Genomic DNA, 14,008 nt, shown 5'->3' on the forward strand with positions numbered 1-14,008 from the left:
CTGTATTTGGCTGCATCCATCTTCCCCTCAATTTTAACCATCTTCCCTGTCCCTGCTGAAGAAAATCAGGCCCAAACCATGATGCTGCCACCACCATGTTTGACAGTGGGGATGGTGTGTTGAGGGTGATGAGCTGTGTTGCTTTTACGCCAAACATATCGTTTTGCATTGTGGGCAAAAAGTTTGATTTTGGTTTCATCTGACCAGAGCACCTTCTTCCACATGTTTGGTGTGTCTCCCAGGTGGCTTGTGGCAAACTTTAGATGAGACTTTTTATGGATATCTTTGATAAATGGCTTTCTTCTTGCCACTCTACCATAAAGGCCAGATTTGTGCAGTGTACGACTGATTGCTGTCCTATGGACAGACTCTCCCACCTCAGCTGTAGTTCTCTGCAGTTCATCCAGAGTGATCATGGGCCTCTTGGCTGCATCTCTGATCAGTCTTCTCCTTGTCTGAGCTGAAAGTTTAGAGGGACGGGCCAGGTCTTGGTAGATTTTCAGTGGTCTGATACTCCTTCCATTTCAAAATGATCGCTTGCACAGTGCTCCTTGGGATGTTTAAAGCTTGGGAAATCTTTTTGTATCCAAATCCGGCTTTAAACTTCTCCACAACAGTATTACGGACCTGCCTGGTGTGTTCCTTGGTCTTCATGATGCTCTCTGCGCTTTCAACAGAACCCTGAGACTATCACAGAGCAGGTGCATTTATACAGAGACTTGATTACACACAGGTGGATTCTATTTATCACCATCAGTCATTTAGGACAACTTGGATCATTCAGAGATCCTCGCTGAACTTCTGGAGTGAGTTGCTGCATGGAAAGTAAAGGGGCCGAATAATTTTGCACGCATCACTTTTCAGCTTTTTATTTGCTAAAAAAGTTTAAAATATCCAATAGATTTTGTTCCACTTCAAAATTGTGTCCCACTTGTTGGTGATTCTTCACAAAAAAATGTAAATGTTATATCTTTAAAGCCTGAAATGTGGCAAAAGGTTGAAAAGTTCAAGGGGGCCGAATACTTTCGCAAGGCACTGTGTGTATATATATATATATATATATATATAAAATAGATAGATAGAGATAGATATAGATATAGATATATATAGATATATATATATAGATATATATATATCTATATATATATCTCTATATATATATATAATGTTTGGGGGTTCTAAGTAATTTTCTAGCAGAAAAATTAAAAATTATTTTAACTTGTAAACAGGTCTCAAATGAGGCTTAAGTCCTTAAGTGGTTAAAGGCCAAGTTCCCCTTTCCAATTTAAAGTTCCCGTGTATTCAAGCATCCCCACGAAAGGCAAAATATAATATATAATATATAATTTTATTTATATAAATGTATAATATAATTTATAATTTAATATATTTAAAGAGGAAGTAAAGGCATTTTTTTTTTTTTTAAACACACCCTGTAAGGCAAAGGCATAATGAGCTAGTATGCATAGCTCATTATGAATAACTTACCTGAGAACGAAGCCCCCGAAGCGGTCCTCCATCTTCCTCTTCGTCGCTGCCATGTATCCCGGAGGGACTTCCGGGTCTCGCTGCTCCAGCGCTGTGATCCACCGGAGCCGCGATGACGTCACTCCTGCGCATGCGCACGGGAGCCGACGCTCGCGGCATATCACCGCGATCTGCGGCCTGCCCAGTGCGCCTGCGTGCCGCTGTCTACGGCGCATACGGCGTAGACAGCGGTGGCTGTCTTCGGGTAAATATCTCCTAAACTGTATAGGTTTAGGAGATATTTCTTGGACCTACAGGTAAGCCTTAGCCTTAGGCCGTAGGCTTACCTGTAGGTCAAAGTTGGTTGTAAGGGTTTACAACCAATTTAACTTTATTATTTATTTTTATTTTCTTTATTTTTTCCTTTGTGGATTAATAATTGATATACTGGTTTCTGAAATTGTATTATTATATTTTTGGTTCAGTGTGTATGATGTCTTCTTGTGTTTTGGTTTGTTTGTCTGTTATGAATATTAATAAAAAGGATTTATAAAAAAAATAAAAAGAGGAAAGGAAAAAATATAAGCAGATGAAATGGGTGGATGGAGGCCGGTGGAATCACTCCCTGCTGGCCACAATTCAGTATAAAATTCATAGTAAATCAATAAATTTATTCAGCAGAAGCTCTGCTTAGCACTGCTCAGCCCGTACATAAATCATTTAAATGAATAATACACCGGGGGGGGGGGGGGGGAGTTTAGGCCGATCTCCAGGCGGTCTTCTTACATAATGAAATGTTTTTGCTTATTTTTTTTTATTTTTATTTTTTTATTCAGCTATTGTGTATCTGAATTTTACTTAGTACCATCATCTTGCATCCAGTACAGAAACGTTTTACTGGGAGAGGGAGGGGCTTAACTGGGAGCCAATCGGGTGTGCTGCATGCAAATATGCTGACAAGGCATATGCTAATAGGAGGAGAGAGCAGAGTGAGCAGAGTGATGATTTCCTCAGTCTTCTGCTTTATCACTGTCCAGTAGAGCTGCACGATTCTGGCCAAAATAAGAATCACGATTTCTTTGCTTAGAATAAAAAGATCACGATTCTCGCGGCGTAAAATCTTTCACATTATACAAAAAAAATTGGGCTAACATTACTGGTTAGTTTTTTTTTTTTATTTGTTTTTTTTTTCAATTCATTAAAGTGTACCTTTTTCCTAAAAAATAGCATTTGAATGACAGCTGAGCAAATACATTGTGACATAAAATATTGCAACAACCACCATTTTATTCTCTAGGGTCTGGAGAATAAAATGGTTTAGTGTTTAAAGGTTTAGTGTTTAAAGTGGTGTTGCACACAAAAAAAAATGCATGAATGTTCCTTTAAAAAAAACAAAATGTGGAAAAATTTTGTTTTTTACTCACCTCTAAATGCCTGTTGCTAGGGGGTCCCTCGTAGTCTGCCTCCTTCGGTGCCTGGGCTGGTGACGTCACTTCCCCTCGCCGCAGGAAGGGCTCAGCTCTTCCCCCTCCCTCTTGTCAATCATCTGGGACACGTGACAGGTCCCAGATGACTGCGCGGCCAATTGCGGAGCGCGGCGCCGCTCGCGCACGGGCAGTGGTTGCCTGGCTGTGAAGCCACAGCCGGGCGACCACCGTTGCAATGCCGGCGCCACCGAGCGGAGGGGGAGACGAGCGGGGCTTCGATCCCCCGCATCGCTGGACCCTGGGACAGGTAAGTGTCCGATTATTAAAAGTCAGCGGCTGCAGTATTTGTAGCTGCTGGATTTTTTTTTTAGAATGGGAACTCCTCTTTAAAGTGGTTAAACTTCCCTCATTTACACACTAAATTGTGTTCCTTTGATCTAAAGGACAAATTGTTACAATGTTTATACTTAAGTTCCACTGCTAAAGAATGTTGTGATTCTTGGCAGACGGCCCGTTTTTTTTTTTTTTCTTTCTTTCTTTTGAGGGCTGTGGGCTTTAGCAGAGCAGAGAGAATTCTCTGCATAGAAGGAATCGGCAAATACTTTGTCAAGATCGCAACGGGGAAAAAAAATCGCGATAGCGATTCTTAACGATTAATCGTGCAGCTCTACTTAGCCAACTGGGGGTGAAGATAATACACTGGCTGTGCTGTTTGACAGAGCAGTGTAAATCTCAGGACTGAATGGACAGAAATACAAATCAGCAGGTAAAAACGGCTCCCGTATGTGTGATCCATCTGCATATTTATCGTTTTTTTTCTCGTGTTCAGCTGTGATCACAGCATGCACTTCCAATTTATAAAACCAGCATTGTGATAACAAGACAAATAAAGCCGCGTACACACGTGGCGGACTGTCTGGCCAACTTAGTCCGTCAGACAATCCGACGGACAGTCCGTCATACTTTCGAATGAACGGACTTGACCACACACACCACTTTTTGAGCGGACTAATACGGCGTACTAAGTCCGCCATACTATCCGCCCTACTTTTGAAATGAACGGACTCGCCCACACACGCGGAGGAAAGTCCGCTCATTTCAAGCGCGTCTCCAGGTAGGCGGGCCCCGCGAAGGAGACGTCGCTGGCCCCGCCGCCTGGTATGGACTTAAAGGGGAACCCCAACGCCGAAAAAAATCGGCGTGGGGGTCCCCCCCAAGTCCACAACAGACCCTTGTCCGAGCACGCTACCCGGCCGGCCAGGAAAGGGGGGCGAGCGAGCGAGCGCCCCCCCTCCTGAGCCGTACCAGGCCGTGCCCTCAACATGGGGGGGAAGACCGGGCCACCGCCTGTAAAAGAGCTATAAGAAGGCGCGGTGGCCCGGCAGAAGAACCGAAGAGGGGGACAAGACCCCCGAAGTCGGGAGAAGAGGCCGGCAGCGAGGAAGAAAGCCGGACTCCTCCGATAGCAAAAGAGCTACAAGAAGATAGCGGAGGAGTCCGGCTAGAAGACCCCCGAAGACGGAAGACCCCCGGAGCTGTGCAATAAAGTATTTTATCTCGTGTGTTGTGTTTTTTTTTTGTACTTTTATTTTACAGGTGAATGGGTAGGGGTACATTGTACCCCATACTCATTCACATAGGGTGGGGGGCCGGTATCCATATTAAAGGGGGCTCCCGGATTCCGATAAGCCCCCCGCCCACAGACCCCAACAACCAACGGCCAGGGTTGTCGGGAAGAGGCCCTTGTCCTCATCAACATGGGGACAAGGTGCTTTGGGGTGGCGCTCCCCCATGTTGAGGGCACGCGGCCTGGTACGGCTCAGGAGGGGGGGGCGCTCGCTCGCCCCCCTTTCCTGGCCGGCCGGGTAGGGTGCTCGGACAAGGGTCTGTTGTGGACTTGGGGGGGACCCCCACGCCAATTTTTTTCGGCGTTGGGGTTCCCCTTTAAGTCCATACCAGGCGGCGGGGCCAGCGACGTCTCCTTCGCGGGCCCTGCCTACCTGGATACCCGCTCGAAATGAGCAGACTTTTCTCCGGGGGGGAAAAGTCCGCTCATTTCAAAAGTACGGCGGACTGGCACACACACGGCCGGATTGTCCGCCGAAATGCGAGTCCGACGGACATTACGGAAATTCCGAAATACTTAGTCCGCCAGACTGCACGCTGAAAAAGTCCGCTGAAGCCCACACACGAGCGGACTGTCCGCTGAAATGTGTTTCGGCGGACTAAGTAGGCCAGACAGTCCGCCCGTGTGTACGCGGCTTAATAGTTAATAATATTTGACAATCCAATATAAGCTTACTAGTGATCGACTGATATCGTTTTTTTCAGTGCCTATATGATGCCGATATTTCGGCAACCTCTCCTGCCAATAGCAAATATTTTTGGCAGATATTTTGTACATTTTACATGTTTTTTTGCATTTTTTTTTATCACTGTTATTACTGTCACATGGAACGTAAACCTCCCTTGTGACAGTAATAGGCAGTGACAGGTCCTCTTTATGGAGGGATTGCGGTGTCTATAAGACCCCAAACCCCTCCTCCACACTTCAAACTATTTGAAACTTCAAGATTGGCGTTTTTGAATACTTTCTTTTTTAAAACTGGCGCCTTTAAGATGCCAATAATCCGGGAAGTGATGTCATGATGACATCACTTCCGGATTTCTAGATCCGAGGCCCGAACAAAGCATCGGCTTTGTTCGGGTCTTTGGCCAGGCGGCAGACATGCCGGCTGGTTGCTCGGACCTCCCGGTGGGACGGGAGAGCCTGGGCAAGCGGCAGAAGGCGGTGGGGGGAGGGGGAAGTCCCCTCCCGCTGCTTGTAATAACAGCCAAGTGGCTGCTCAGCTGCATCGGTTGTTATTACAATAAAGCCGACCGTCCGCTCCAAAGAACAGTACCGGGGGGGGGGATACTTCTGTAGCACTGACTCCCGAAGGAGCATCTGATTTGATTTGGGCCTACACTCTAGTAACAACACCCCACTAACTTGGCTCAGTCCCCTTGACACAGCTGTGGTGCAATACAATACAGTACAATATAATAAAATATAGTGTAACCTCAGGATCAACTGGCTCCACCTGCTGGGAGAAAACAGTACGCCACACAACTGGATGCAAAGGAGCTGGGATGCCACACAACTGGAAGCGGAGCTCCATCCGATTTTAAAACAGTAGCTCAAGATGATTAAATATATGTTCTAATGAACCTTTTTTTTTTTTTTTCCTTTCTACTGTACCTTTTTTGTTCTCATCATTCTGTCTATTTCCTGGATGTGGAGATTGCGGATATGGGTGGGGATAGTGCGGGTATTTCATAATTTCCTCTATCCGCATTGTCTCCTGGGAGCTTTGGTCATTTGTTCCCAGGAGTCTCTGCGGCGGCCTGGCGCGAGTTATCGAGCGATTTTGCTCAGCTAGGTTGCCATCCCAATGGGGTGGGGCGGGACTTCCGACGATGACTTCCGATGACAACCTGAGCTGTTGATGGCGCTCCAAATTGAAGTTACTGCGCATGCGCGAGATTGGAGATACAGCATGCTGGTACATCAGCGACGCTGTATCCCAGAAGAGGATGCCTGAAGCTGATGAGAACCCCCAAAAAGACGAGATATAACTTTGTTTTTAATGAGAAAATGTACATCTTAAAGACTTACAAACTGGAACAAGTGAGTAATAATTATAAATAACTTAATCTATGTCATTGTAACAAAAAAAAAATATTTAGGCAGTGGAACCCCGCTTTAAACAACAGTGTATTTTACTGCGGAAATATTTAAAGAGGTGATTACAGTAATTGCGCTGTCATCCCAACAATGGAATTAAATATAAACAATATCAAACGATATACATATAGTATTTATCTATATACATATAGATAAATACCCAGGAGCTCTGCATGAGATCTCACTTAAAGTACTTGGTCTTTGGTCTTCTTGTCTTCGCTAGCTAAAATAATTCCTTGTGATTTGTAATCCACAGGTTAAAGTAGGTTAAGTTGAGATAAAGGTGCTCCTGATATAACTTCAGTACATATACTACAAGGCTTGGGATGTCAGAGTAGGTAGGCCTCAAGCCTGCTCAGTGTCAGTTGCTCTTCTCCTCCTCCGTGGAACTATAAATCCCAGTGAGGCCTGTGTATGAGTCTAACTGCGTGTGAAAGTTAATAAACTGTGGGCCGTGACCCACTCACCAACTGGATCGGAGCTCCGTGTAGTAGCTTTGGTCCGGTGACTGCAGCTTGCTTATCCATCAGCTGGGCCCGTCGCTCCGTTCCGCTCCGCTGGGTGAGCCCAGTCCTCTGATGCTCAAACAAGTGTCTCTGGATCTCTCCAATCCAGTAACTGTCTCTCTGGCAGGTCACTCGCACAAACAAGCAAGATTTGCATTCCGCAAAGGCTGTGGGCCCGGACTCCGGGAGGACCTTCACACAGATCCTCACAGGCTGGCCATGCGATCCCAAGAGACCTAAAATGGCCACTCAGGGTCCTTTTATGTCCTACCCAGCATGCACTGCCAGAGAAAGTGTTCATGGGTAGGTCATCAAGCCTCCTGGGTAAAAGGGTCAACCTTCTGATCAAAACAACAGTCACTTCCTGTATATATCTTTTGTGCTTTCTTCAAAGCAATAAACATTTAAGTTCAGTACCAGTATTTGGCTGCTAGATGGCGCCAAATACTAAGCCATGGAAATGTCCATAGACTTTTGATTATTACATGGAAACACACATTAATAAACAAGCATGTCAGCGCTACACTTCTAAAAAAGTGAATATTGGCCGCACCAAAAATCGGTTGATCCCTAAAGCTTACAGGAACAATCTCCTTCTATGTTGTGAGCTCTGCATATCTGCTGCCTGTCTCTTTTAATTTCCCTGTATGCTTTGCAGCCTCTCCTCCATTTCTAAGGACTACATATCCCATGGTACCTTGCTGCCTGCAGTGATTCCTGTACTCAGGGCCACCGATAAGAAGGTACCACCGGTTCCCCTGTACCGGGCTTGCAGGGGATATTGGATATTGGCAGGACAAGGAGGATGATCGGTGCAGCAATTACAGGAAAAATCCCCAGTGGCTCACTCTCCAGCAGCTGAAAGCTGGTTTATCCCCCTCTCCCTCCCATCGGCTTTCAGCTGCTGGCGGGAGAGACACACAGGGCAACATTCCCGTATTTGCTCCCCCTCCCTGTCTGGCCCATATCTGATTCCAATGTCCGCTGTCCCCAGTATATCCCCAGATGCTGTGTATCCACACTGCAATCAGCGGACCAGGGAGGGAATGTCAGCTGGAGAAGGTGTGTGTGTTGGTGGGGGGGGGGGGGGGTATGGGGCGTGTGATTCAGGATTATTACTCCACTCTACCTTCTAGGTGGCTAAAGGCATAGCTCCCAACTGTCCCTGATTTCGAGGGACTGTCCCTGATTTGGAGCAATGTCCATCTGTCCCCCTCATTTGTCCCTCATTTTGGTCTGATCCATATAGGTTTTATAATAGCTACTTGCTGACCGGCTCATGATGATATAGGTCGGCAGAATGGCACGGACAGGCATATTAACGTACCTGTACGTCGCCTTTAAGACGCGGCATTGTGGGGGCGCACGAGCGTGCCGCTGGCTCCGTGAGTGTGATTGCGGGTCCCACGGACTCGATGTCCGCGGGGATACCGCGATCGTCTCACGGAGAGGAAGAACAGAGAAATGCTAATGTTAACAAGCATCTCCCTGTTCTGCCTAATGACACTGTAATCAGGAGCGGAGAGCAGTGTCGTGTCACACATAACCCATCCCCCCCCCCCCCCACAGTTAGAATCACTCCCTCGGACACACTTAACCCCTGCAGCGCCCCCTACTGGTTAACATTAGTCACATTTACACAGTAATCAATGCATTTTTTTTAGCACTGATCGCTGTATAAATGTGATTGCTCCCAAAATAGCACCAAAAGTGTCTGATGTGTCCTCCATAATGTAGCAGTCACGATATAAATCGCCGATCGCCGCCATTACTAGTAAAAAAAAATTATTAATAAAAATGTCATAAAACGATCCCCTATTTTGTAGACGCTATAACTTTTGTACAAACCAATCAATAAACGCTTATTGCGATTTTTTTTTTTTACCAAAAATATGTAGAAGAATACGTATCGGCCTAAACTGAGGAAAAAAAATGTTTTTAGATATTTTTTGGGGATATTTATTATAGCAAAAAGTAAAAAATATTGCGTTTTTTTTTTTTTTTCAAAATTGTCGCTCTATTTTTGTTTATAGCGCAAAAAATAACAAACGTGGCGGTTCATCAAATACCACCAAAAGAAAGCTCTGCTCATCCAAATTCTAAATTGCTGCATTTGTAAACTTTAGAAGCCAATATAAAGGAATAGTATTAAAAAAAAAAGCCCTTGTGGATTTACTTAACCTTTTTTTTTTGTTGTTGTTGTTAATTCTCCTTTAGGGGGGTGTGGCAAGGGGGCGTGTCCTATGCCTACATACATTTTCTAATAGTCCCTCATTCCCATCTCAAAATGATACAGTGACAGTCTGGAGGACAGCTGATATTTGAAGGAATTGTCCCTTTTCTTACAAAAAAAAAAAATCACACATCTTACCACTTGGGATGTTTGCCCATTTCCTCCTTGTAAAACTGCTCCAGCTCCTTCAGGTTGGATGGTTTGCGCTTGTGAACAGCAATCTTTAAGTCGGACCACAGGTTTTCTATTGGATTGAGGTCTGGGCTTTGACTAGGCCATTGCAACACATTTCCATGTTTCACCCTCAAACCATTTAAGTGTTGCTTTAGCAGTGTGTTTGGGGTCATTGTCCTGCTGGAAAGTGAACCTCCGTCCTAGCCTCAGATCACACACAGAGTGCTACAGATTTTGCGCAAGAATATCCCTGTATTTTTCACTTTCAAGGATAATGGTAAACAGGACAAATAGACAGGAGGAATCTTCCTAACGGGGACACAGACAGCAATAAAAGTGCTTGACAGATGTTCTAACCCCTCTCCACTCTGCCCAAAACTAGAAAAATTGCCTTTAGTTATAAGGTAAATGTAATTATTTTGTTTTGTTTTTTTTGTTTTTGTTTTTCTACCATTCTGGCAATTGCTGTGTTCAGTGGCATTGCTATGGATCTACAGCAGGGGTGCCCAACCAGTGGCCCGGGGGCCACATGTGGCCCGCGGAGCCCTCTAATGTGGCCCTCGACCTCCTGTTCTAAGATGGCAGGTTAGCAAGCCAAGGTCACGGGTTTCTGACACTCCATCCCAGAGCAGCAGTTTTGTGAATGAAGCCGCTGGCAGTGCAAGCAAGTGGCTGCCGGAGCAGAGCCACATATGGTTTCAATGCTAACAATGCTTTCTGTATGGTGCCCGCTCCTGTCACAGGTGGAGTGATACCAAATGCACTCCGCCTAGGACAGCAACAGCCAGTGATACCAGAATGGAAGACAGTTATTAAAGGTAAGTTTACTACTAAATTCATAGTATATATGGATATATCTGTTTTGCAGTGGTTACTGCTTTCAAACTGATCTGCAGGTGCAGTGCAGCTGTGGGTTACCTGCATTGAGCCATTGACTTCTGTTATTACCTGCGGGTTTGTTGCGCCTTCAGAAAGTGCGCTAAACCTGCAGAAAATCCACAGGCTCACTGCGCTGCTCCCGCGGTTTGGGCAAGTAGCCTTAGGCCCCTTTCACATGAGTGGCCCCACCCAATCGGACTTACTATTCACCTCTATGGAGCAGCAGATGTATGGAAAAACACAACAGGGGCAAGGGATCTAACCCTTAGGGACTTTCAAGGTGCTGATATATCATAATAAAAACGATATCAAGTAGAAAGAAATAGCGTAAAAATAACACAAATTTTTATTGTACAAAAAGATACAAAACAATATAAATCCTAAAAGCACTTAATCACATTATTTGATTAAGGATTTTGATACAGTTTATGGAGCTTATAAAATATACCACTCAACATGTTTCGCTCCGAAAATGAGCTTCCTCAGGAGTAGTTGGTATATCTAGTAGATAAACTGTAAATGAGTGTTATTTTTACGCTATTTCTTTCTACTTGATATCGTTTTTATTATGATATATCAGCACCTTGAAAGTCCCTAAGGGTTAGATCCCTTGCCCCTGTTGTGTTTTTCCATATATATTGGGATGTGGTGCTAAGAGTCATCCAAGTTATACCTCCTTTATGTATATTTTGAGCAGCAGATGTATGTTGTGTCTGTTTACACTCGCCTACCAAAAAATAAAATAAAAAAATGGGATCGGCCCCTTCCATCTGGGCGAATTGGATTGAATCAGAGGGTCCATAGAGTAGAGTGGGCTGTGTAAGTGGACACGGACCTCTCATCCTCCCACTCCACTCATTGTGGCCCACGACCAGTTACCAATTCGCTTAAGTGGCCCTCGCTCTTCAAAAGGTTGGGCACCCCTGATCTACAGGTCTCTGAGCACATTTTAGACCATCTCCTCCCATTCTTATCCTTTCTTTTAATTCTTCCTTGCAAGGCAGGCCATAGATGATGTGATTTCCTTTCCTCCAAAGAAAATAGCTTGATTCCCCCATCAACCACAGAGCTATTGTGTTATTCCTGACGGGGGGGGGCACAGGGAGCTGTCCCTGCCAGGGGAACACATTTATTACTGCTAGCGGCTATAGTCACTGGCAATAATTGTATGTAAAAATCCATCATGCTGGTTGTACCCAATGGATCAACTTGGGTATGTTCAGTCTGCCCATAAGATTGATCAAATCTCGGCCGGTCCCTGCTAAACTGGCCGAGAGTCTAACTACCTGTGGCCGGCTTAAGAGCGCTCAGTAAGGGGGTCTTTTGAGCCATGTTCCTGCTTGAAGAACTTTTGGTGTCTTGCTTGAGTTTCACTCGGTTGGTAAGACCTCGCTGATGCCTCCAGTGATCTGGAACTTGCCTAAACCAGAATATAAGTACCGCACTTTTGAGGACTGCAGCCTAGAGATGGGATCTTTCCTCTTTAACAGTTACTGTGGTCTAGGGTTCTCTTTTCTTAATTTCTCAGCCAAAAAGGTGAACTTGGGCTATAAGCCAGCCATTCTCAAGTAGGGCTCGATAGAACCTTAGGGTTCCTCCAGAGGTTGCTAGGGGTTCACTGAGCTATGGCTGATTGATCTGCCATTTGATAGTGCCCTCAAAGTTCTGAGGCCATCTGGCATAGCCAGCTGCAAGACACCAGTGATCTTTTTCAGATATCTGTAAGGGCTCGTTCACATGTGATGTTGGGGGGGGCGATAAAAGTTTGACTGCTCGCTTGAACATACAACTGCATGAGGCTGTATACGTGCCGTGCCACTTTTGAGGACTGCAGTCTAGATGGCATCTTTCTTCTTGGGCAGTTACTGTGGTCCATGATTTTACTTTCTTAATTTCTCCACCAAAAAGGGGAACTTAGGCTGTAAGTCAGCCATTCTCAAAGAAGGTTCTTTAGAAATCTAGGGTTCCCCCAGAGGTTTCTAGGGGTTCCTTGAGCTGTGGCTGATTGATCTTCCATTGGATAGTGCCCTCATAGTTCTGGGGCCACTTAGCAGAGCCAGCTATAGTACAACCATGATCTTTTTCAGATGTCTGAAGGGCTCGTTCACATGTGATGTTGGGAGCAATAAAACAAGGTGGTTGAGATGTGGTTTGACTATCCACCTGAACAGGGGTGTAACTATAGGGGGTGCAGCAGTCGTGACCGCAACTGGGCCCTGTGATGCAGGGGGCCCATGCAGCCCCCTCTACATATGGCCAGCAGCAGCATAGGCAGCTAGGGGTACCAGTGCACCATGCACACGGGTGGCTTGAGGTGGAGGGTGAGCAGCAAAGCTCCATGCTTGACTATCGCACTGGCTGCTATTTAGTTGTGCATTCCCCGCATGACCTGTGTCCTCGGCCGGCTCCTCAGAGTAAACCTCTCCTGCTCCATGCATTGCCGCTCAGTCCAATGTCTGTTGTCCCCAGCCAGAGTCCCGCCCCCCCCCCCCCCCCCGAGTCCGGCCCACACTGCACTGCATACTTCTCCCGGGTAAACAAACTTTAAGCACACAGATGCAGTGCAGCCTTATGAGAGCCCCCCGGAGGACACTGCAGGCTTGTCTGCCAGCCCCCCTCCTCCCCCGTCATACACAGATGATGAAAGGTCTTTCTGGGAGATATGCTGATCACCCGTCCAGTACACTGGATGGAGCCCAGGCCAACATGGATGAGTGCGCGGCCTGCAGCTTGGTCATGGTGAGTGAGAGGACCCCATCCCCCACACACCATTACATACCCCCTCCATCTCCCCCTGGGGACAGGGACCCCTTCTCACGTGGGGACAGGGACCCCCACCTCTCCTGGGGACAGGGACCCCTTCTTACTTGGGGACAGGGACCCCTTCTCACGTGGGGACAGGGAGCCCCACCTCCCATGGGGACAGGGACCCCTTCTCACCTGGGGGCAGTAACTTCATCTGCCCTGGAGAAAAGGACCTCATCTCTTCTGGGGACGGGGACCCTTATCCTGCCTAGGGGCAGTCCCCCAATGGGGCACCTAAAAATAAAAAAAATAAAAAAATAAAAAAAAAATACTAATACCAGTGGTGGAACTACAGGGCTCACAAAGGTCATACCTGTGACCACGCCCTGGAGTTCCACCGCCGGACTCGGAGAGAAGGGCCCTGGCTGGGGTTCAGGGGGGCCCTGAAGGTTCTAGTTACGCCACTGCACCTGAACACCAAGATACATCTGCACAATGCTGTACACATGCCACGGCAAAACTTAAACAACATGTTGCTTTCAGCATGCGGTGCTGCTGCCAAACGCAGTTTTATGGGGCTGCGCCAGAAGTGCTCGAGCAACTGTGTGCAATGCATAAGTTACAGTAGTATGGCAATTATGGGGTTAAAACAGGCAGCAAGGAGGCAACATATCATTTCCTCACCACCTGTCAGACAGCAGGAGTGCCTGCTGCACGCCACTTATGTACAAGCCCTAAAGGTGGTATACTGACCATCACAGTAAGGAGAGCATGGATCCCAGAGGAACTGCCTTAGCGGAGGTTTCCCCAAGACCTGAAAATTCGCTCAAGGTTTCCTCTGGGGTAAAAA

General features: G+C 46.3%; 1 protein-coding gene across 1 annotated transcript in view; it reads left to right on the top strand.

Annotated features, from left to right (window-relative positions):
• CASR (calcium sensing receptor) overlaps positions 1-14,008 on the top strand; it is a 234,382-nt gene that overhangs the window by 208,125 nt on the left and 12,249 nt on the right. The gene's annotated exons all lie outside the window — the stretch shown is intronic.

Source organism: Lithobates pipiens, unplaced genomic scaffold (genome assembly GCF_037356315.1).
Source record: "Lithobates pipiens isolate NorthernLeopardFrog02 unplaced genomic scaffold, aLitPip1_a1.2 Scaffold_16, whole genome shotgun sequence".
NCBI classification, from domain to species: Eukaryota; Metazoa; Chordata; class Amphibia; order Anura; family Ranidae; genus Lithobates; species Lithobates pipiens.